Below are 22882 nucleotides of genomic sequence, written 5' to 3'. Positions count from 1 at the left end.
GGCCTCTTAACGTGAAGGAAGTTTTAGGTGCTGGGCAGCTGACCTTTCTTTGACCTTTACAAAAGTAAGCATTATATCAATATGGGTTTCATTAAAGAGAATTTATTTAAGGATTCTCTTGATAACAGCTTACACAGTCTCTCTTGGCACTCCACTTTAAAGACTGTGACAACATTTCATATAAACAAGGAATGATTATGAGCTGAAAGTGAGAAATAACGTAAGAGGAAAACAAACCAACAGGAGGAGGAGGGTGCCAAGTCCATAAACTGGATACATGACATGATCTCATCATGGCACTCTTTCACACATGTGTTGAACACAGATGGCTGTGTATGTTTTAACAAATGGGTTTGCTGTTAGGCTCTGTATGGTTCAATACTACAACAACAAAAAAATATGAATTTGATTACACCACATATTTACACTCTGTGCAAAAATATGTGGATGCTGCTCTTACTTGTTGATTTGAAGTGTTTCAGCCGCATCCATTTCGCATCGCAGCCAAGCGCTGAAGCACCTATCCTCATTTGCATCACTTACAGAGCTCCAAAGCACTTCTGGAAACAACATCAGCACAGGAACTGTGTGTTGGGAGCTTAATGAAATGGGCTTCTGTAGCTGAGCAGCTGCACACAACCTTAAGATTACTACACACAGTTCCAAGTGATGTCTGGATTGGTGTAAAGCATACCACCACTGGACTGTGGAGCTATGGAAATATACTCTCGGGAGTCATGAATTGCGCTTCCTTATCTGAACAAAATGCCAGAAGAATGCTACCGGAATGCATAATGCCAACAGTAAAGTTTGGTTGAGCAGAGATAATGGTCTAGTGGTGTTTTTCAGGGTTTGGGCCCTTAATTCCAGTGAAAGGTAATGGTAATGCTACAGCATACAAAGACATTTTAAACAATTATATGCTTCCAACTTTATGGCAACAGTTTGGGGAAGACCCTTTACTGTTCCAGCATGACTGTGCTCCTGTGCACAAAGGTTCATGGTTTGATGGGTTTGGTTTGGATGAACTCCAGTGGACTGCACAGAGCCCCGACCTGAACCCTACTGAACACCTTTAGGATAAATTGTAATGCTGATTGAGAGCTAGGCCTTCTCGTCCAGCATCAGTACAAGAACACAAATATTAATTTGACTGAATGGGTGCAAATTGTCACAAACACTCCAAATTTTGTGGAAAGAGAAGAAGCTGTTATAGCTGTAAAGGGAGTGTGTGTGTGTGTGTGTGTGTGTGTGTGTGTGTGTGTGTGTGTGTGTGTGTGTGTGTTGGGGGGGGTGGTGTGTGTGGGGTGCAGGGGAGGGCAAGGGAGGGAGGGGCAAATCCATATTAATGGCAATGGTTTTGGACTGGAGTGGCTATACTGTACATATTAGATACAGCAGAATAGGATATATATATATATATATATATATATATATATATATATATATATATATATATATATGTGTGTGTGTGTGTGTGTGTGAGTATATATATGTATATGTATATATATATATATATATATATATATATACAAAAATGTCAATGTGTTGTCAGTTCATAAGTCAAAAAGCCCCCTTGTTACTTTTTTAGTTAAAAATGTATGTTCTGTTAATAATCCACTGCTGTTGTTAATAATGCAATGTCTCCCTCCTTCCCTTCCTTCCCCTCCTTCCACTCTTTTTATTACCTTTCTTTAATGAGGTCTTTCTCTCTGTCACCTCTCCATGCTGATTTACTGGCCACAAGGCTGAGATCAGAGGCCCAGTCCATGCAGTGCACTCCTGGACGCCTGCAGTCCCTTCCTGACGCCCAGGGCAGGCCAGTTTAGGCTGGGCATGGGTCGGGTGAGGGATGAACGTGAAGGGGCAGTTACACACACAGCTGGGTTCAACATGGTGAGAGGTGTGAACTCCCAACTCCTAATGAGGCACTGCGGCTGGCTCATCGTAGCCTGGGTCAGAGGTGGTGGGACTGGGGCCAGCAAGGCTGGAGATTATTGGACAGGAGGATTAAGAGCAAAAAGATTAGCCTTTTGAGTTAAAAGTTCAGAGATGTGAAAAAATGTTAGTGTAGGATGTTTTGGGTTGATGATTTCAACTAAAAGCAATGTCCGTGATTTATATTTAGAAATGGTGAGTATAATTTGGAAATGGGTATCATTTCTTAACCAAGTTTCTTTTAATCAAGTAAAAAAAAGTGTAAATTTTTGACCAAGACCTAATGATACCCGATGGTGTTTTCTTCTGTATTTAGTAAGACTTGCAGCTGAGGCAAAAGGCAGTTTATCAAATTCTTTACTCTTCCAAGTGAAGCACTACTGCATGACAAATAAGTGTGCCAGAATGTGAACTAGAATGGTAAGTTGATGTGTTTATGCTTTTTTAGTAATATTACTTTGTAAGGAGTTGCTAAGGTGACATAAGGTAGTTAGCAAGTTAAAGCTGATAGAATAATGCTATTAGACTAGATGCTAGCCTCCACAGAGCATTTGCGCTCATATTTTCACACTTGACAGACAATAAACATTGTTTGTGACTAAACTTTGTCCATTTATCAGCTCCACTTAACATACAGGTTTGTAGTTCTGTGATAACACACTATAGTCCATCTGTTTCTCTGCATACATTGTTAGCTCCTACTCTCTGTTCTCTTCAATGGTCAGGACCCTCAAAGCACTACCACAGAGTATTATTTGGGTGGTGGATCATTCTCAGCAGTGCAGGCACTGACATGGTGGTGTGTGTTGTGCTGGTGCAAGTGAATCAGACACAGCAGTGCTGCTTGAGTTTTTAAACACCTCAGTGTCACTGCTGGACAGAAAACAGTCCACCAAAAATATCCAGCCAACAGTGTCTCAGACTTTACATCTACATAGTGGACTAACAAGGTAGGAGTGTCTAATAGAGTGGACAGTGAATGAGCACAGTATTTAACTCCAGCAGTACCGGTGTGTCTGATCCCCTCATACAAGTCCACCTAAATAATACCTGTTCAGTGGTGGTCCTTTGGGGATCCAGACTATTAAAAACAGAGAGAAATGAGTCTAACAAAGTATGCAGAGAAGCGGATTGACTACAGCCTGCAATTGTAGAACCACAAGTGCACCTACATAGTAAGTGGAGCTGATAAAACAGACAAAGAGTGTAGATACAAGGAGGTGTTCCCAATAGAATGCTTGGTAAGTATATAGTTAGCTAGAGAACTAATGTGTCCTTCCATACTCTCAAGTAAATGATCAACATGATTCATGGTTGACACAGTCCTACTACTCTGTGTGCATAAATGTGCTTCCAGTGACACATGTTGTAAGACAGGGTTAAAATTCAGGCAAACTCTCAGCAGTGAATATTGAACTGCAGTTTCTTTCGCATTTTTTAAACATTTTCTGATCTGCTTCCCAAAGGTTAAGTGTTAGTGTTATGGTTCATCTCTGGTTATTTATGAAGCCGCTGTGCTCCTGAATGAAGGGAGCAGGGAGAAGCTAAGGACTTTTATGGCCTGCTGCTTTAATTCATGTCTGTGGAATGATCAGCAGGGTCATGGGACGGGGTCTGTTTGGACAGTCACGCTGTTGGACTTGAAGTGCCAGCAAGGGAAATCGATTGTGCCCTGGGTCAGAACCCAGCGAGCTGTGAACATCGTACTCCTCAACCGCCCTCAACTCTGCTGACAACACATTTCTTCCTATGAGCTCCTGGGGCCACCACGGCCACCATCGTAATGTGAAAACTCCAATCAGGGCAGTACAACCTGAGAGTAAAACATGGCAAGGAAAAAATAGGGGAAGTCTACATAACTTAGTTAAGGCGTAAACAAAGTCATTCAGAGTGTTTTCATATGAAATTGCTCAGAAGAAGCTTACCAAGTCAAAATTGTTCACAGTGGTAGTTGTTGTCTGAATAGTTTAAGGCCACTAAAAGCTGCCTCACAGAAACACACTGCCTGATGCCTGAGACATAGTTTTACAATAGTTTTTGAAATAAGCTTTCAGCCTAAATTATGTTTTTAAAATCTTAAGACACATTGTTTTGAATTGTAAATAAAATGCCTATATTTACATTGCAGACATAGTGACTCCTTGTTTCTTGTTTCTAACAACAACCATTGTATAGAAATCTGAATGACTTTGTTTAAATCTAAGTGAACATACTGTGCAAAAATTTTAGGAACTCTTAACTGGAAGTCATTTGTTGTGTAATTACATTACATTTCATTACATTTACATTTGATTTACTCTCCATGCATCCAAGTGCCAACATGACCGTAAATGATACAGCAGGAATTCAAGCTTATATCCTAATTTAAAACTAACTTTTAAGCAGTTTGCATTGCTTGTGCATGGTTACACATGACTTACAATGTATGTGTTTGTGTAACGCCCTGGCCTGTGAGTGAGTGACGGCTCCCCTTTTCACCCTCCGTTGTAAGCCCATTGGACCCGGATCTTCCTAAATAACCCATGCCCTCTGACTGCACTCTGCAGCACCATCAATCTGTCCCCTCTCCAGCCTTAGCCCATCTCTGTTTCTACCAATTTGCACCGGGTGTTCATATTTCCATGTATTTGACAGCCAAAACAATGAACACTCAATGAACTCAACTCCTTGATTCTGTACTTATATTGTTCTTTCCCAGTGAGTGTCTCATCCACAAGAAAATACCTTCTGGTTTGATCTCTCCAATAAATATAGTCAATTCCACTATCTTTGCCGTCCTGTCACTCTTGTCCTTGGCCTAGATTTCAGGCCATGGATTTCTGCAAATTTGCAGCAATGTCTGAAGTAAGGAGTGCTATATAAACAAAACTAAGTTGAATTAACTTGAAAATAAGCCATTGATAAGAATGAACGTATAATTTATTATTACAGATCGTAGTAGATGTACATCCAACTACACTTCTTTGACTTATTACGCTGGTGTTGCATTTTGCCTGGCAACTCATCTAAGTAAACTGTAGTCTTACAAAGGCATTAGAAGAGGAGAAGAGTGGAGAGGAGCAGGCAAAGTACTCTTTCACTCCGGGTGGCCTGCAAGACTGAGAGAGAGAGGCCTGTGAAATACGTGCCTCTGTGGAGAGGTCTCTTTATTCCAGTGTAACAAGCTTATAAACTGCCTCTCAATACCTCAATCAAGGTCACCATAGGCCTGGTCCATGTGTAACACTTCCAGGCTGCATCTCCACCAATCCTTCATTCAAGCAGCTCCTAAACCCTAAAAAAAGGCAATTTGAAAACGTAATTCACAATGCTGTGAGTCATTTTACAGACTTTAATTAATTTTAAGTTAAGAAAGGGTAAAAACTTGTCTCTGGCATCCATTTTGTGCTGAATAAAAATAGGCATATTGTTTTCTTTATGGTGTGGTTCGACAACAAAAGTTATAGTGCTAGCTTTGATGTATTTATAGATAGATAGGAGCTAGGCTAGCAGTCAGGATTGCCTGACACCACATTGATTCCAAAGGATTGTACAATGCATTTGCGCAATGCATGAAAATGATGTCCCTTTAATGCACATGTGAGGCAGAATTACCTATAAAAACATATATTTCCTGACATCCCTGGCTAGAAATGCTACACGAGACACACATGCAAAGGCCTTTCCAAACATTTCAAGGCTGCTTTTTTGTGGTGACTTTTGTCCAGCAGAGCTAATTTGAAACAGGAGCCACTCCAGACACTTCCAGCTCTCTTCTCTCTGGCTGGCCATCTCTGAGGCCGCCCCCAGGGAGCAGCAATTTATGCCTGCGGAACAGGCGCAGAGAATGGGGGCCCGAACTGGGCCTGGGGCCTAGAGGGATGGAGTCGATTGTTCATGGCTAGAGATGCTCACTCTCTGGTATGAGAAAGTGGGAGAGAGACAGAGCCAGAGATACAGAAGGAAAAGGAGGGCCATTATAGAGAGATAGAGGGGAGTGAGAAGCAGATTATTATGAAGACATCAGCGTCTGGCTCTCTGCTTTCACATCTGCCCAAGATTTCAGCCTCCCATCTCAGAGGGAAGAACCATCCATCCTACAGGGCTCTGGCAGGACTCCAGCTCCAAACCTTCCACATCAAACGCCCTTCTCATCTCCTGATCAGATACTGAACAATGTGAAAACGGCGAACAGTCAGACAAAACATACACACTCATGAACAAACAGGCACACACTCTCACTGACACTGTTGTGCTCCCCTATCCCATCCTGCATACCTACCATATGCACACACACACAGACACACACACTCAGTTGCCCTTCATCCATGTGTGACTTTGCTCTGGTTTCATAGCGATTATCTAGAGATACCCTGTAGGCAAAGCATGGGATGGCTTTTTGAAGCATAGACACTTTCTCTGTGCACATGCATGTGTGTGTATGCTTAAATCAGTCATTTAGATGTAAAAAAAATACTAAAATGTTACTTAGAGTGGTTTTATGTAGAATAATGCATTGTAGAAACTTTTTTTACAGTGATGATGACAGCAAACAGGAGCTTTGATGCCTATATTGCAAATAAATTTTATTTATTATGAATAATAACTAGTGAACCCCAATGTGCCTTCTGATTTTTATGTAATGTTGATAATGTTGAAACTAAATAATTAATTATGAATTATGCTGAAATCTGTGAAATTATATAAAGTTAGGGTTATGTTTTAGATTAAAGTCTTTTCCATATAGGTAAAACATATGGAACATAATATTATTACATATATATATATATATATAATTACAGAAAATATATAACATTGAATAGTATTACAAGGAAGTGTTTACATATACATATATAAAACATGTGGGACATACAATAACATATAAGGATCATATGCATAACCACATGTCCTGACAAAGCATAAAGCAAACGTGTGCATGTGTGAATGCAGATTGCAGTGATGTTAAGGAATGTTTGTGTGTGTGTGCGTGTGTTTTTCTGTATTTGTGTGTGTGGGTATGTGTGTCAAGCGGAAGAGAGATAGATGGTATCTGTCAGGATATGGGATTTGGCAAAAAACACACACATTCACTGAGCTGGTACTTTTGGAGATTGTGTATGAAGACTGATCAAAATGAAGAAGCTCTGTAACTGGACTGCAGTGGTGACTGAGTATTAATTTCTAAGTAATTCAAAGAAAGATCACAAAAAACAATGTTGTTTGCTCTAGCATGTAGAATTGACTAATCCTAAATGTGTTCTTTCATAGCAATTGTAGCTAGTTTGTACAAACTTTACAAAACCTTTTCAGTTCATTTAAACCTAATGAGAGTCAAATTATGGACAATTAGACTGCATTATTAGTTTCATATGATATTCTGCATATGTTTGAAAGCATGCAGGAGTGTCTATCATAATTATAGATAGATAGATAGATAGATAGATAGATAGATAGATAGATAGATAGATAGATAGATAGATAGATAGATAGATAGATAGATAGATAGATAGATAGATAGATAGATAGATAGATTAGTGCTGTAACCAAATTGGATCCCTACTCTTTCATATTGAGGGATTTATTTTGTCAATAAATTAATTCAGACACTTTCTCAAGTGTGGTTTCTTCTTTTTCTTGATCATAAAAGAAAAAGAAAGCATTTCAGGGTCTTTGTTTTAACTGTATAGAGCTGCTGTTTTTTTGACAGGGGATTCGAAAGAGTCTGGAAAGTTTTATTTGCAATGGCTCTCCAGCCAAAAACATTTATTTTTCTCTGTCCATTCTGTTATATGAGGAGATTCACAATGCATGCTGGGATCTACAGTATTCATTAGAAATTGCAAGCGCTCTGGGGGAGTTCAGTCACAGCCTAGGTGTATTTTTTTATTAATATAATAGAGAGGGTGCAAACACTGGACATATATGGTGATATATTTGTTGGTTTTCCAACTTTTCTTCTGCTAATTAGCTACAACAACATAGTTCAACTTGAAGGCATACTCAATACTATGTAGCAAATCTGGCCTAATTAGATTGAATGGGATCTTTTCCATAGCACTTTAAATTTAGTCTAATCTGGCAATAGTTGCTATGAAAAAATATATTTGTTTGTGGAGTATGAACAAATATTTTTATATTCCACTGCAACCTTGGAAGAACAGCTGCTGCAAATTAAATGATAATATTTGAATCAATCTTCATTTTCATATTAATCAATTATACAATCAATAAATGAGGTACCGGTTTGCAGTGATATAAAGAACAATAGATGATTACTGAATGTGTATGACAGGGAGAGGCAAGTAGCTTATTTAAAGTCATCTGATTGTTTTGGTCAGCTGTTGCCATGGAGCAGTGTTGAGTATGTTTGTTGACAGCTTCAGGGTTGCATCTAAAGGAAGGCTAGGATGATTGATGACGCTCTTGCTGCTAATGGCAGGTGTGTATGTTTGTGTGTGTGTGTGTGTGTGTGTGTGTGTGTGTATAGTCTCTGAAAGTCTCTTATTGCATTCCAGAGCAGGGAGCATCTCCCTGGTCTGATTTCCGCTACCTGCATGTTATTGTTACTCGGCCCGTATGCAGCAGTGTGCCATGGCCCAGTATAACCAAAACACAGCATTAGATTCCACAAAATAAATATTGCTTTTTTCACGTCCTACATTGTTGTTAAGTTTTTTTACTCTTCACTGCAAACAAATTACTTGCTTTTGTTTCTGTAATAAACCTGCCATTGATAAAAAAAAGAGTTATTTGTAAAGTTAACAAAGTTTTAAATACAGTCTTCTGTTGCCTGAACAGATGATTTCACCTAAATAAGCAACAGACCTTTTTTAATAGTGTTATGATTTTTTTTGTCTTCCTCCATCTTTGCCATCAGTTTCTGGCATGGTATGTCAGCATTTTACTAAGTATCTTGAAATAGTGACTTATTTTCTTACTTCAACTTACAAGGTCAAAGTATTGCCTTACTAAGAGCACTATCTTACAAAAAGAAGTATTATCCTGAAATAATTACTTTTGTATGTTTTTGTATATGACAATAAGTCAATATTTTGAGTAAGTTAGCCATTATATGAACAAATTAAGACAATATTGTGATTTATTACATCAATAACTTAAAAATAAGCCATTTTTTTAGAAATACATTTTCTTTGATAATTATTTTGTATAAAATGAATAAAATACTCAATATTTTCATATACTGCTGCAGAGGAGCAGACAAAAAAAAACATTGCAACTTTTTTTCTCTTTCACCTGATGGGAACAGGCTGATGGGAACAATAGCTTGATGCATTATTCAAACCTTTATGGTACTAAAGGTTTGAACGATGAACTTTATAGTTTTTTGCAAATATATGCTAACTCCTTATATTTGACGCCTGTAATGCATTCCAGAGAGAATAGGACAAGAGCATGTTTCCCACTGTATTACATCACTTTTCCTTTTAACAATCATTTTGACTTCATGGACCAGTTAAATTTGTTGCCATTGCTTGCTGTTGTCATGGGGAAATAAGCATGGATGTCGCTGAAAGAGACGTTGTCTAGAAGGCAACATGTGTTGCACCAAAATGAGTATATATCTTTCAACGCTATTGATGCCTTCACACAAATTAACCATGCCATGGGCACTAATACACCCCTACACCAGATGTTGGCTTTTGAACTTTACATTGCTAACAACCTGGATGGAATCTTCAGCCCTAAGAACACAATGTTTCCATAAATAATCTGAAAGGTTGACTCGATAGATCATGACACATGTTTTCACTGTGCATTGGTCTATTTCAGATGAGCTTGAGCCCAGGGAAGTCGATGGCATTCCAGACAATGTTGACATATGGTTTCCAGTGCTTAACTAATAAGTAGTGCTACAATGTCAGAGTATTCCCAGCTCATGTGTTGATATCCATTGATTAGATTGCTACATCTTTTGATGATCTTATGCACTGTAGAGGGTGAAATACTTATCCTTGCAATTGTTCATGTTACATGGTTCTTAAACTGCTAGATTCTCCTCTGAAGAATTTTTTGGCAAAATGGCAAGCCTCGACTCATCTTTTTTCCTACATGCCTTTTATATAGAGGCATGATTGCATCCCTTGTTAAGGTGTGTTTTCAACATTTCACTTTGTTCATAGCATTAAATCGCCCCATCCTAACTTTTGTGGAATGTGCATCCACAAAATAAGATACAATGAAGTCGATAATGTAAAACTTTAAATATCTTGTTTTTATTTTATTTTCAAATTACTGCTTTCAGTTTTTAAAGAAGCAGTAATGTACTGTTAGTGTCCCACAAACCAGGAAATTAGGTTTGTACATGGAGTGTAAAAGGATCTGTTTGACCATCAGTAACTGAACATACAGTCATCGTTTATGTTCAATGTAAAAAAAATGGAAATCACTGAACATTGTATAAATTTGATTTTTGGCTGAACTAGCCAGTGAGACAATGGTTGTGGTTAGTTGCTGGTGACTGGTGGGCTGTGATGAAGGCAGCCTGGGCTGAACCCTCAGCATGCAGGCCTCTTGGGGTAAAGCCGGGGGCAGGACCCAGACAGGAACACAACTGTTTGTTTAACAGCTGTTTTTATGGAATACTGTACCAAGTGACAGGAAGGTCTTACAACAGCAGCAGTTACAATTTATGTAGCCTTCCCTGAGAAGTAAACACTTACTTGACCTTACCCCCAACCAAACCCCCCACCCCCCCCCCCCATCACACACACATCCCCATACTCTTACACACAGACGCACTGCAGGCCATCCTATTGCTGAGGAATCCCCTTCATTCACAAGCTGGTGGCCATCTTGAAGGCTTGCCTCTCACTTCCTGTTTCCATGACAACTCCCTCCCTGTTCTGAGACAGGCATGAGTGAGACCTGATAAGCGTGTGTGTGTGTGTGTGAGATATATATATATATATATATATATATATATATATATATATATATATATATATGAATATGATAAATTCAGCCTTATACATTACTATACCTTACTTTCTCTTGTAATACTACAGAGCAAAGGAAAAAAGAGTGCTGCATGAGTCACTAATACAGAAATTTAATTTTGGTGATTAAATGACATTACATTGTAGTTTTACATTATCCACACCACAGCTACGATGGTAAAAATAGAAATAAGAAGATTACAGGTGAATGGGCATAGCTATTCAAACGGGCTGGGATGTTTGCTCAGTGTGACGCAGCACTGAAAACAGCAATCACATTGTTCTGTTTCTGACATGCAAGTGCCAAGTGTGGCGGAGCTACAACACTTTTTAAACTTTGAAAAAATTTTAACTTGCAGTAATTACTGTCTGCTATATATTGCCTTGCAGAGGCTTGGACAGAGTATGCATAATGTGTGCTAAAAATGTTATTTATTGGCTTTATTTGTGATGAGTGGGACATGAGTATCATCACACACAGAAGGGTGGGCAGAAAGAAAGAGCCATTTGTGTTCCAGGGGGTTGAGGATAGGGGGCAGCCGGGGATTAGTGGCTTAATTAGAACTAAGAATGCATCACTACTCCTATCTAGTTACCTATTGAGTGTGAATGAGTTTAAATAGTCCATATTAACATCTGCACTGATCTGAATGAGGGCCCATTTACACCTGGCATTAAAAAGATCAGCTACTACACAAGCCAGAGCGCAGTGTACTGAGAACATTTTTATTGTTTTGGCTCTGTACTCCACCCAGTGAAACACTGATTAAGTGCAGAATGCATAGAAACACACATACTCACTTCTTATAAATAGTCCCCCTTTGAGGAACCAATAAGTAATTGACTGTGCATCGCTGAGACTTTAGTTCACACAAACAGCCAATAAAAGATCAAAAGACATGTCTGATTCAAGATGTATCATTTGCAACTGAGTATTAGACATGCATTTACGTTAACCTTAAAGACTCTCTGCAAAATTACACCAACTGTTTACAGCACTGACTCAGCATCAGTTTGTATCATCAGTTGTTACCATTTTTTGGCATTATTCACACAACGACCATGTTCACTCCATTACAAATAATATGTCCAAGTCTTGGTGTACTGGACGAAATGTGTTGGGTGGGGTACAGTTAAAATAGTTTGGGACAGGAGGTCTGCAGATGGGCTTAAATGTTTTATATAGAAGCACTGGTGTTTATCAGCATGCAGAGACATTTTTATCAGTACACATAGAAATTTTTTTTGTGTTTATTGTCAATAACAGCCATGGTTTTCACACTGACTATGTAACAGAGGCTACTTAGCTTAGAAGCTAACAAGTACAACATTAGATGCTGATGGAGGCATTACTTTGTCAGAGAAATATTTCTTCACTATTTTTGGAGAATAGCTAGGGAAGCCTAGTTAGTGATAAAGCTGTGCTATTTCTGCCTTCTCAGACGCAAACTTAACAATCCGTCGTTGAGAACATGCCCACGTTCAGGCATCCGTGGTTTTGAATAGCTTATTTATAAATACAAGCAATTTTGTTACATTTTATAGTCCTGTTGGTTCCTCCCAATGTTTCTTCTTCAGTTGTGAGGGAGTTTTTCCTTGCCACTGTCGCCCCTGACTTGCTCACCTGGGTTTTTTTTTTACACTTCTTGTTAAAACTCTGTCTTTTCTGGAATTCTGTGAAGCTGCTTTGTGACAACATCTGTTGTAAAAAAGCGCTATACAAATATACAAAAAAAATTGATTTGAATTGATTTCATTTGATCTGTTAAAACGTAAAATTGCTATTTCACAGAAGTGGCAAATATATTTTAAGTAATAAGTAACCAATAAAGTAAGTTATACTATATTATATAGTATATTCTAATAGTTAATACTTAATAGTTATATTAAGTAAGTAATAAATAACCAAATAATGATATCAATATTCAAATACTGGCACCTTGAAACTTTATTTGAGGATTTGAGTATTGAGTAGAATAGATTCAAATTACAGTTAAATATATTAAATTCATTTATGGCTTATATACAAAATAATATTTATGATGTATACACATTTTGTCTTTTATAGACTCACTAATATGAAATAAAATTAAACTTTTTAATAGTAAAATTTAAAACCCACCATTGCAAGTTTGCACTATATCCCCAAAATCCACCAAAATAAAAGATGGAAAGTCATTTCATGGCCAGTGATGTCCAACAAACAGACAAATAACAAAGAGAAAACACTTCAGCAAAATCAGTGTTTGGCTTTCTGAAGGTTAATTTGACCATTTACTTATACTTTCCTAGAGGGACTAGTTGATCACTGCCTCATCAAACTTTATATCTCTGTTTTTATTCATTTTTTCATGTATACCACTGTCCTTGTCTGATGAAAGTACTAATAGAAAGTGTTCAAACTTGCTTGAAAAAAAATCGTGTTATGTTAACTTACATTAAAAATTAAGGACATCTTTCCTCTTAAAAATGTCCCAGTTGCTCCATTAGTACAAAATGCTGTGATTCTTATATGGTACACGCTATAGATACAAATACTCTTACACTAAATTTGATATTGAGCCCATTAATCTAATGTTCATTATTTTATTTCAAATTCAATGTGAAGTACAAAGAAGACACTGCCTAACTACACTGTCCAATGACACAGAACTGCAGTGTATAGAAATAGAAGGTATTTTCATTTGACCAATAAATGTGGCATTGAAGGTTAACAGGGATGCATTTTAATAGCAGGTGTAAAAAGTATTTCAGTGACCAGAGCCGGCCCTGACCAATGTGGTGCCCTAGGCGACATTTTGGTTGGTGCCCCCTGCATCATCAATCGTCAGGTTTATACACTCACACAGACACTGCAAAGCTTTATGTTTTTGAGTTTTTTTATTTTAGAACGAAAAACAACAGTAAAACAGTAAAATCAGTATTAAAGAAACAATAGGTGATAGGTGTTGTGTGTTGTTATTATAATAATTATTAATTTAACTAATATTAGTAAACAATGAAGTTTAGATTATGTGGATTTTGCTTGTTTTCATATCTATTAATTGTTTATTTGTAAAAAAAAAAAAAAAAAAAACATGCATGCGAGCGCCCCCCTGGACAGACGGCGCCCCTAGCATTTGCCTATATCGCCAAATGGAAGGGCCGGCCCTTGACCATGAGAGAGAGAGAGAGAGAGAGAGAGAGAGAGAGAGAGAGAGAGAGAGAGAGAAAGTTAGGGAAGAGAGGGAGAAAAATGAGGAGATAGAGAAGAGAGAGAAAAGAGAGAATTACAAAGAGAGAGAGAGAAGACAGAAATGGAAAAAATAGAGAAAAAAGAATAAAGAGAGAAAGAAAGACAGAAGAGAAGGAAAATAGTGAGAGAAAGGAAAGAGAGAGAACCAAACGATAGGGAAGAGAGATAGAAAAAGAAAATGAGAAATTGTGTAAAAGAGTGAACAAAAAAGTGAGAAAAGTGAGAGAAAGAAAGAGTAATGAGAGACAGAGATATGAAGTTACTTTAGTTGTCTTCTCTGGAGAATTTGTGAAGAACCTCTGGTTGTTATCTCAAACAGACAAGAGGGGGAGAGACAGAGAGAGAGAGAGAGAGAGAGAGAGAGAGAGAGAGAGAGAGAGAGAGAGAGAGAGAGAGAGAGAGAGAGAGAGAGAGAGAGGGAGAGAGAGAGAGAGCAGTGATATGTGTGAATAAGTGAGATGTTACATACTGATGAAATTCCCAGAGAGACCAGGATGGATAATGTGATCTAGGCACAGTTATGCACAAACCAGATGGGGTGTAGGGGTCTCAAATCACACACACACACACACACACACACACACACACACACACACACACACACACACACACACACACACACACACACACACACTCACATACATACCTGTCTGAGCCAAAAGATATATGGTCTTCCTGGGGGAGATTGGTTACGTATGTTGTAAAACACAGAGAGAAGCTTCTCTCCACCCTATTTACTACAGTTCTACCATTGCAGAATGTCTTTAGCATTGCCCAGAAGCTGAAACTGCCATCCTGTCTTTTGCCTCCTAAGAAAACAGTCAATCTTAAAATGTGTCAACCTTTAACACAAAGTCACTTATTTCATCATCATTGATCTAGAACCATACAGCCAAGCTTTTCAGGAGCTTTAATTTTTACGCATCTCATGTTGATTTCCTTCTTTTTGATTCTTTCTTTCTGACATGATAGCCTGACACAAAGCTGCGATATCATGGAAAACAGGAAAATCTGAGTTTTTTTGAATATCAGAGTTTAGTGTAGTGTACAGAGCCCTGCTGGTAACATCCTGTATAAATTAGAATAATGCATGCCCGCTACATAGTAAGGTGTGGGAAAGAGATTATGCCTTGCCAACTAGTGGCTACGCATTAGAATCTCATTCCCACACCTTACTAAGTTTTTGCCATGCATTAGGATCTTATCCCCATGGCTTACTATGTCATGGCCATAACTTAAATATCTTGTTCCCATGCCTTACTAATTCTCAGCCATGCATTATTTTTATATAAACAAGATGTCACTAGCAGGGCTCCGTAGTAGCATGTACACATTGCCACAAAATGTACCATCACTCCCCAGCCCATACAGTCCACATACGGAAACTACACTGCAAAATCAGCCCATTTTAAACTAACTGTTTTTGTGATTACATAAAAACCAGTATTGTGCAAAAGTCAGAGACCTGGCCTTTATTTATCTCATTTCCAGTAAAAACAGCCTTTAAGTAAAATTAAGTAAGTAGAGATTTGATGTTACTGAAATGGCCTACAGCAGTTTAGCCCAGCATGTTGAAGTGATAAGGAGTGTTTCTGCTTGGACTGTTTTATGAATGAGACACAGTAGAGGGTGACCAATAAGTACAAACATTCACTATGGTTTATGGCATATAAAACCACCCAGTGGTCAAAGTGAGCCACAGTAGTGCACCACAATGGTCATAAGTGGAAAAAATACACAATAAATGTAGCATGTGTGTTCTTTTTACTGCACAAGCAGGCTGAGAGACTTTCATTTGTCTCTTATTCACAAAATCATTCCTGCAGTTCTGCTCTTCTGAGTCAGACTGTCAAAACGGCTCTGGACACACAGACATTCCTGTGCAGGATTAAACCATTTTTCCACCCTCTGGTTTTGATTTAGTAGTGTACCCTGACCTCTGACCCCTGAGCCTAACCCACTGCAGCTCAGGGTAGTGATGGCACTCCTGCTATCCAAAACGACCTTCTGATGGAGCAGTGCATCATGGGATATGCTGACAGCTACTGCCCTGCACTGGCTCGCTTTACAGCTCATAAACACTCTGTTGAGGGTGATCAGAGACTGACTATACACACACAATCTGAAAAATAAACAGCAGTAAAGGAGTTCCTCTAGTGATGCTGAGGCTTATTTTAAGAGGCTTGAAGCTCTAAGGATGGAATGACAATCTTTAAGTATTTATTTTTGGGAAAGATTATGCCAACAGGTGGTTCAAGGGGAATTCCACAAATTTTTCAAATTTCTGCAAAATTCAGTCATTGAGATATAAAGAAAGTCATTGAGAGTATTGTGCTGTTAAACGACGCATTGTAATGTGTTTTGATCTGAAAAAAATCTAAGGACTAATTGCTTAATGATCTGCAAGTACCTCTCTGCCATGAATGGATTAAAATAATATTTTAAGCCAAAATCTCATTTCAAAAATGTCATATAACATTGTCTCAGACATCAGACAGTGTATTCATTTACATTTACATGTACATTTAAATTTACAGCATTTAGCAGACACTGTTATCCAGAGTGAGTTACAAAAAATGTTTTGTCCACCGAGAGAAAATATCTTTGCTAGTTACAAATAGGTTGTCATTTCATGTGATAACTCTCTGTGAGGGAGCTTTTGCAGGAATTAAACACTTTTGACATCTGGTTCTTATCATCAATACAGAGAACATTTCAGAATATTTAAGTTTCTCTAAAGTACAGTGCATTTTACATCAAAATGGTCTGGATTAGTTTATTTACGTATTAACAACTTAACAATGCACAAGTTCCCCTTTAAGTTAGGCATTTAATTCTTCAGCACCTTCAGCATCTTCATGTTGCATTTTTTAACTTTTATGTTATGTTAGCATCACTGCTTTCTTAAATTCTGAAAATGTGAGGAGTATTTATCAGGATAGTACATGATTACTTAATTTACAACAAATACAAATGCACATTAAAGTGAATTAAAATTCATGCCCATACAGACCTCTACACAAAAATCCTATGGCAAATATTTCATTAACTGTATAGACTACTCTGCAGACAGGCTGAGTTATTGTTAGGACATATCAAGGTTTGAGCCTAGCCACAGCAGTTTAGTTCTGGCCATTAGAAAGGTTAAAATATATGCAGGGCAGAGAAGTATTTGCAGGAGATTGTGATGCAAATCAGTTCAAAGGGAAAATGTTTTTTGTTTTCCAGTATTTCATCATTATCAACATTACATATAAAATCTCAGAAAACATGTGGGTTCATTAGTTGATTTGAATTGTAAATACAGTGGCTACATATGCACTGTAGACAGCATAGACCCTAGCTCCTTTCAGCACCACTGTAAAGAAAATCTGATTTATAGAAAATGTTCACCAATTCACCATTTTAGATAGATAGATAGATAGATAGATAGATAGATAGATAGATAGATAGATAGATAGATAGATAGATAGATAGATAGATAGATACTTTATTGATCCCGAAGGAAATTTAGCAAATTTCACATTTGTGTTTGTAATCCTACAAACCTTCTTGATACTTTTTACTGATTTGATATGTATCTGTATTTATTGTACTGTTCCATAGTGTTTTTACTTTCTGTCCAGTGAAATGTGTCTGTGCTTCACTATGGGCTCTTGCGCTCTCTCTCTTTGTCTCAATTGCCTCTCATCCTGTCTTTTTCTCTCCCTCTTTCTGTCTCTTCTCTCTCTCTCTCTCTCTCTCTCTCTCTCTCTCTCTCCCTTGTGGTCCTGACCCCTCTCCTCAGGCTTTTTATGCTGGCCCCTGCTCCATGTAGGCTGCCTATTTTCACAACCAACCTGGTGCTTCAGGCTTCATGTTTTTGTTCATATACTTCATGAAGATACAAGCCATTTAACTTTTAGAAATTGAGTGTTATTACATTGTTTTGCTGTACAAATGCAATTCCGTAATTAGATTTTTAATTACACTGTAATTTACACAACGAATTATATGTGCATTTATTTTACAGTCTGTCTGACACCTTTGAATCTGCGCTTCCACTTTTCTGTTTGCTTCAGCGTCACACAATAACAAGAATGGGAAGCATTGTTTTTCATTCTGTAGAATAAAAAAAAAATCAAATTCAAAACTTAAATAAACTGTTTACATCTCTGCTTACAAACACAAACATGGTATGGTTTGAATGTTTCATACTTCTGCCAGAATTTCTCCACTTCTTTCAGTGAGTGAGAAATAATTCAGAGGGGTGAAAAGGAATGGCATCATCTATAACAGGAATATGTAGGGCTCTAGTCCAGTGTCATATTAATAGTATAAAAAATAGAAGAGAAGCACATTTAAAAGAATGAATTGTACAGCAATAAAGAAAGCCCCAGCTGTGATGGGCTGACAGGCTCAAGAATCCGCCTACAACTTCCTTCCCTCATCTACCTGCATGTCAACAGGACAAGTGAGGAACACATATAAAGTACATGTGAAGTATAGTGTGTTTTGATTATGCCTTCCACTCCTTGCCTACCTGTATGTCTAAAACAACACCCCAAGAACATGTAAAGAGCATATATAATACACATAAAACAAGCAAATCAAATCAAATCAAATTTATTTGTATAGCGCTTTTTACAATGGATGTTGTCACAAAGCAGCTTTACAGAATTTCTGAAAAGACAAAGTTTTAACAGGACTGTAAGAATGTACAGAACCCCCCCCCCCCCAGTGGGCAAGCCAGAGGCAACAGTGGCAAGGAAAAACTCCCTCAGAACTGAGGAAGAAACCTTGGGAGGAACCAGGCTCACTGGGGGGGACCCATTCCCCTCTGGTCAAACTACCTACAAGTGATTATACTACTAATATTAATAGCAGTAATATTGGTATTAGGAATAACTAGGAGTCTATGAGAACATCAGTGTAGGGTGGGCAGCTAGTCCAAGGCAGGTGGTGGCAGCTGGGGCATGGGCAGCTGGTCTGAAGTGGGTAGCAGGAGGGCTCGGCAGTCGGTCGTCCTTCAGTGTCCGGCCGGACATGTGGGTGATTGTATACTCGGAAACAAAGCAGGGAGATGGAATTAGTTTTATTCTATCCGTTTGTACATAAACAGGGAATGTAAACATTTACAGAGTGTGGCTAATGACTCCGGCAGATCTGACTATGACAGCTTAACTAAAAGGAGAGAACCAGAAGGACACACAGACACGCAGCACACTGAAACTGTTTGGCATCCCTCCGCTCCACCATCCATAAACTTGAGTGACCGCGTGTGATGTCTTCGTGTCGTTTGCATTTTGTCTTTGTTACAAATGAATAAGAATAGAAATTAACTTCAATAAATTCAAACAGACACACAGGAAGATGAGGGACAGAAGTCATTGGCAGATTATTAAGAAGACAACTTATTGCTTATTTTATTTAGCTTTTACATTCCGCTTATTCACTTATAGGTATGTTTATCTTAATACAATAGTTTGGCAAAAAAAAATACACAAATTTCTGCCAAATCTTATCGATCAGCCAAGATATGTCCAGTGTTTGAAGTTAGCTTGTTTGGTTTTGTACTGGAGCTTCAAGGCTAATTCAGCTAACCAGTATTATGAGGTCTATATGTCACAAAGTACAAAATGCAAAAATGGTAGTGGCAGGCAGAAAATTGTTTGCTATTGCTTGTATCAAGAATAGCATGTCATACATTGTCAGAAAAGACATGTACATGTCTATTTGAGATTATTTAAGAGCTCAATGGAGTTTGAGACAAATATTTGATTATTTCGGCATTTACTTAGGTATATAGATCGTGTGATGCTAATTGTTGAACTATAAGCTTCCATTACTTGATAGCCACATCAGCCTCATAGCACCAGTGTGTAACTAAAAAAGCAAACAAAAGACATTAATCATGTCATAGTTGATCAATTATTTTTAGTTTAAGGGGCCAAATGTGTTCATTTAATTATTTCCCTAACAATCGTTTCATTGTGAGATACTGCTAAGACAAATTCCTTGTAAATGTTTTCTTACTTGGCCAATAAAACCATCCTACATGAGCTCTCTCTTTCTTTGTCTCTCACTCAATATCAGGGTTTTCTGAGCATAGACAACTTAATCTTAGAGAAACTGAATCACCTTTTGCTGGGTTTAGCCATCAGACGGCAGGGAGCACCTGCTGTCCCGGCTCACATGGCCCGCTCGTCACTGCAGCCAATGAATATAGGTGTGGGGACGATTATCCTGTTTACATATGGCCATACACAGAACAGATGACCATTTCACACAGGCCTGAGCAGCCAACAAGCCCACCAAGTCTTGCAAACATGCACACAAACACACACACACACAAACCCCTACTGCTGAGGAAATAGTTCCAGCCAAATAACACGATGTCCATCCAACTAACAATCCTGAGGCCAAAAAGGACCTGTGGCCATTTAGTTACTCAAGCCTGGCTTCATTTCAGTCATATTAATGAGGGCAGAGTAAGCCAGCACAATCCGTTAAGTATTTTATACTACCCTGTGTCAGCTTGTGCTGCAGTAAAATGAATATGCCATATGAATATCACAGGTGATGTTTTTCATTTAGACCAAATCCATCATGCTGTTGAAGAGTAATGTCTTTTAAAGCCTCTTTCCTTTTTTGTAGCCTTCCTGTCAATGAATGACAGAGGTATGTACAAATATATCACCTACTTCCGGAAAACTCTTGCACGGCTGAGAAACATAAGAACGTGCAGTTTGGGGCACCACCTGCCACAATATATCATTATTCACTATAACTCTCAGACTCACATTCATTAGAATTAAGACTGACACTTCAATCTCAGGGTTTTAATAACGCAAAGAATATGTCTGGGCCTGTTTTTAAAGGTGTTATTTGTCAGTGTGGCATGTGTTACATTATATCAATAATTGAATAGGAAAAAGACAGAGATCATTTTTAAAATTATTATTTATTTCTTTAATATCCGGTAAAAATGGCCATTTGTTTTTTAGCATCAGAAAAAAACAGAAAACATTTTTAACAGAAAATGAACCCTCAGCTGAACTTGATTGACATAAAATAAACTACATCTTATCAGATCCAAAGCGTTGTCTTCTCACAGTGGAGGATTCAACAGAACCAGATCTAAAGCAAGAGTGTAGCTTGATTAGTTTTTCTAAGATGTGATGAGGCAGAACAGACAAATTGTATTTAAAAAATGCCAAAATCTGAGCTCAACAATTTTTGAACACATATTATGCAGTAATACTATAATAAATCCAATTAAACTGGCCAAATTTTGCCCTTTTCAGTGAAATATAATGTTCTTGAGGCTATCTATGATATGCTTAGAAAAGCATATTTTTGTCACAATAATGATACAATGTGTGTGTGTGTGTGTGTGTGTGTGTGTGTGTGTGTTTTGTTTTACTTTTGCCAGTTAAGACTCTATTTAACATTAGAATATAAGCACATAAGCCTTAATGCATTTAGGGTTTGGGGGCTGGCTTTACACATACAAGAATCAATACCATATCATGATAACTAGCCTATCACATTTATTAGAGAAATAAATAACGTCCAAATTTGTAAATTTATATAAAGCAATTTATTTCCTCTTTTCTTTAAAATACGCAATTACTAGCACCCCGAAACGTTGTCCCACAAATGAGCAGAACAGGTATATGGAAGAAAAAGCCCACTCAGAGAGCCACTCCTGTGGTGGATGAAGTCTTTGCAAGGGGGTGTAAGGGGGTCTTTGCAAGGGGGCGGGGAGCACGCTGATATTCATTTGGTTTGGTGGTAAAAGCTCGTTACCACGCTGGTAGTAGGGCAGCCCCCTTCCTCTAGCACTGCCCTGTTGGGCTGTGGGCTTGAAACATTCCTGCTTCCACCATCAGACTGCGCCTCGCTGCCACGATTTGTTCAGCAATTCGATACTCGCCTCGAGGATGCGTGTGTGTGTGAGAGAGTGAGTGAGTGTGTGCGCTCGGGGGAAAAAGACGGTTGTACTGCGATAGTGAACGAGTAGAGAAAGAAAGAGGGAGTTTAGTCCGTAGCGTAGTACTCACTTGGCAGCTTCGCCCGGTGTCCACGGCTCGAGCTTCGTTGGTCTCCGTGACTTTGTATCCTACTTCAGGCGCTGCACTCGCGGGTCTCGTGAGCTACCTACAGCCAGACAGAGACAGACAGAGAGAAGCTAAACCACTATATCCCGTGTTTTCCTCTTCTCCCTACTGCCCTGCACTCTGAGCCCGTGTCTAATGGAGGGCCCAGTGCGGATTTGCTGCCAGAAGAATGCTTTTTGCTGCTAGCTTTCTCCGCCTGAGCTCCGCGTTTTCCCTCCGTCGGAAGGTAAGAGCTACTCGGCCTGCTTCGGCTTCCGAACCGGGAGGCTCATTTCACACGCACACACAAAACTGAGGTGTTGTTTAATTTTAACACACTCTTTCGCCTACTTTCCGTCTCATACTCATTTAAAATCATCAGAGTTAAACTCGACGTTTCTTCAACTTTTTCTCTCAGTTGGGGGGGGGCGGCGGTGGCGGTGCAGGCGACTGCCACTTTCCTCAGTAAACCTGAAATATGAAAACATAAAGCAAGTACAGAAGCTGTACTGTCAAAAACAAGGCTGACTTTTGCTTTCTCACTGGGGCGGTCATAAAAAGAATATAAAAGCAGTGAATAAAACTGTAAGTGACGTGAGTGCACGCCGTCACTCCTGCCTTAATTATTTTATGTCACGTCTTGAATGTTTACCAGCAAGCTCGCTGACTTTCAGCCGTAATGGGCTCAACCG

The 22882-nt window shown here is 38.5% G+C and overlaps 1 protein-coding gene across 4 annotated transcripts in view; it reads left to right on the top strand.

Annotated features, from left to right (window-relative positions):
* Positions 1-21885: 21885 nt before the first annotated feature.
* Positions 21886-22882, top strand: part of cdon (cell adhesion associated, oncogene regulated) — a 44640-nt gene continuing 43643 nt past the window's right edge. For all 4 annotated transcript variants that reach the window (XM_017722569.2, XM_017722567.2, XM_017722570.2 and 1 more), the window contains exon 1: positions 21886-22437. The gene's annotated coding sequence lies outside the window, so the exon portion shown is untranslated. The remainder of the gene's footprint in view (positions 22438-22882) is intronic.

Source organism: Pygocentrus nattereri, chromosome 7 (assembly GCF_015220715.1).
Source record: "Pygocentrus nattereri isolate fPygNat1 chromosome 7, fPygNat1.pri, whole genome shotgun sequence".
Lineage (NCBI taxonomy): Eukaryota > Metazoa > Chordata > Actinopteri > Characiformes > Serrasalmidae > Pygocentrus > Pygocentrus nattereri.
The sequence above is the reverse complement of the archived record's forward strand: the minus strand, read 5'-3'. Positions and strand labels throughout refer to the sequence as shown.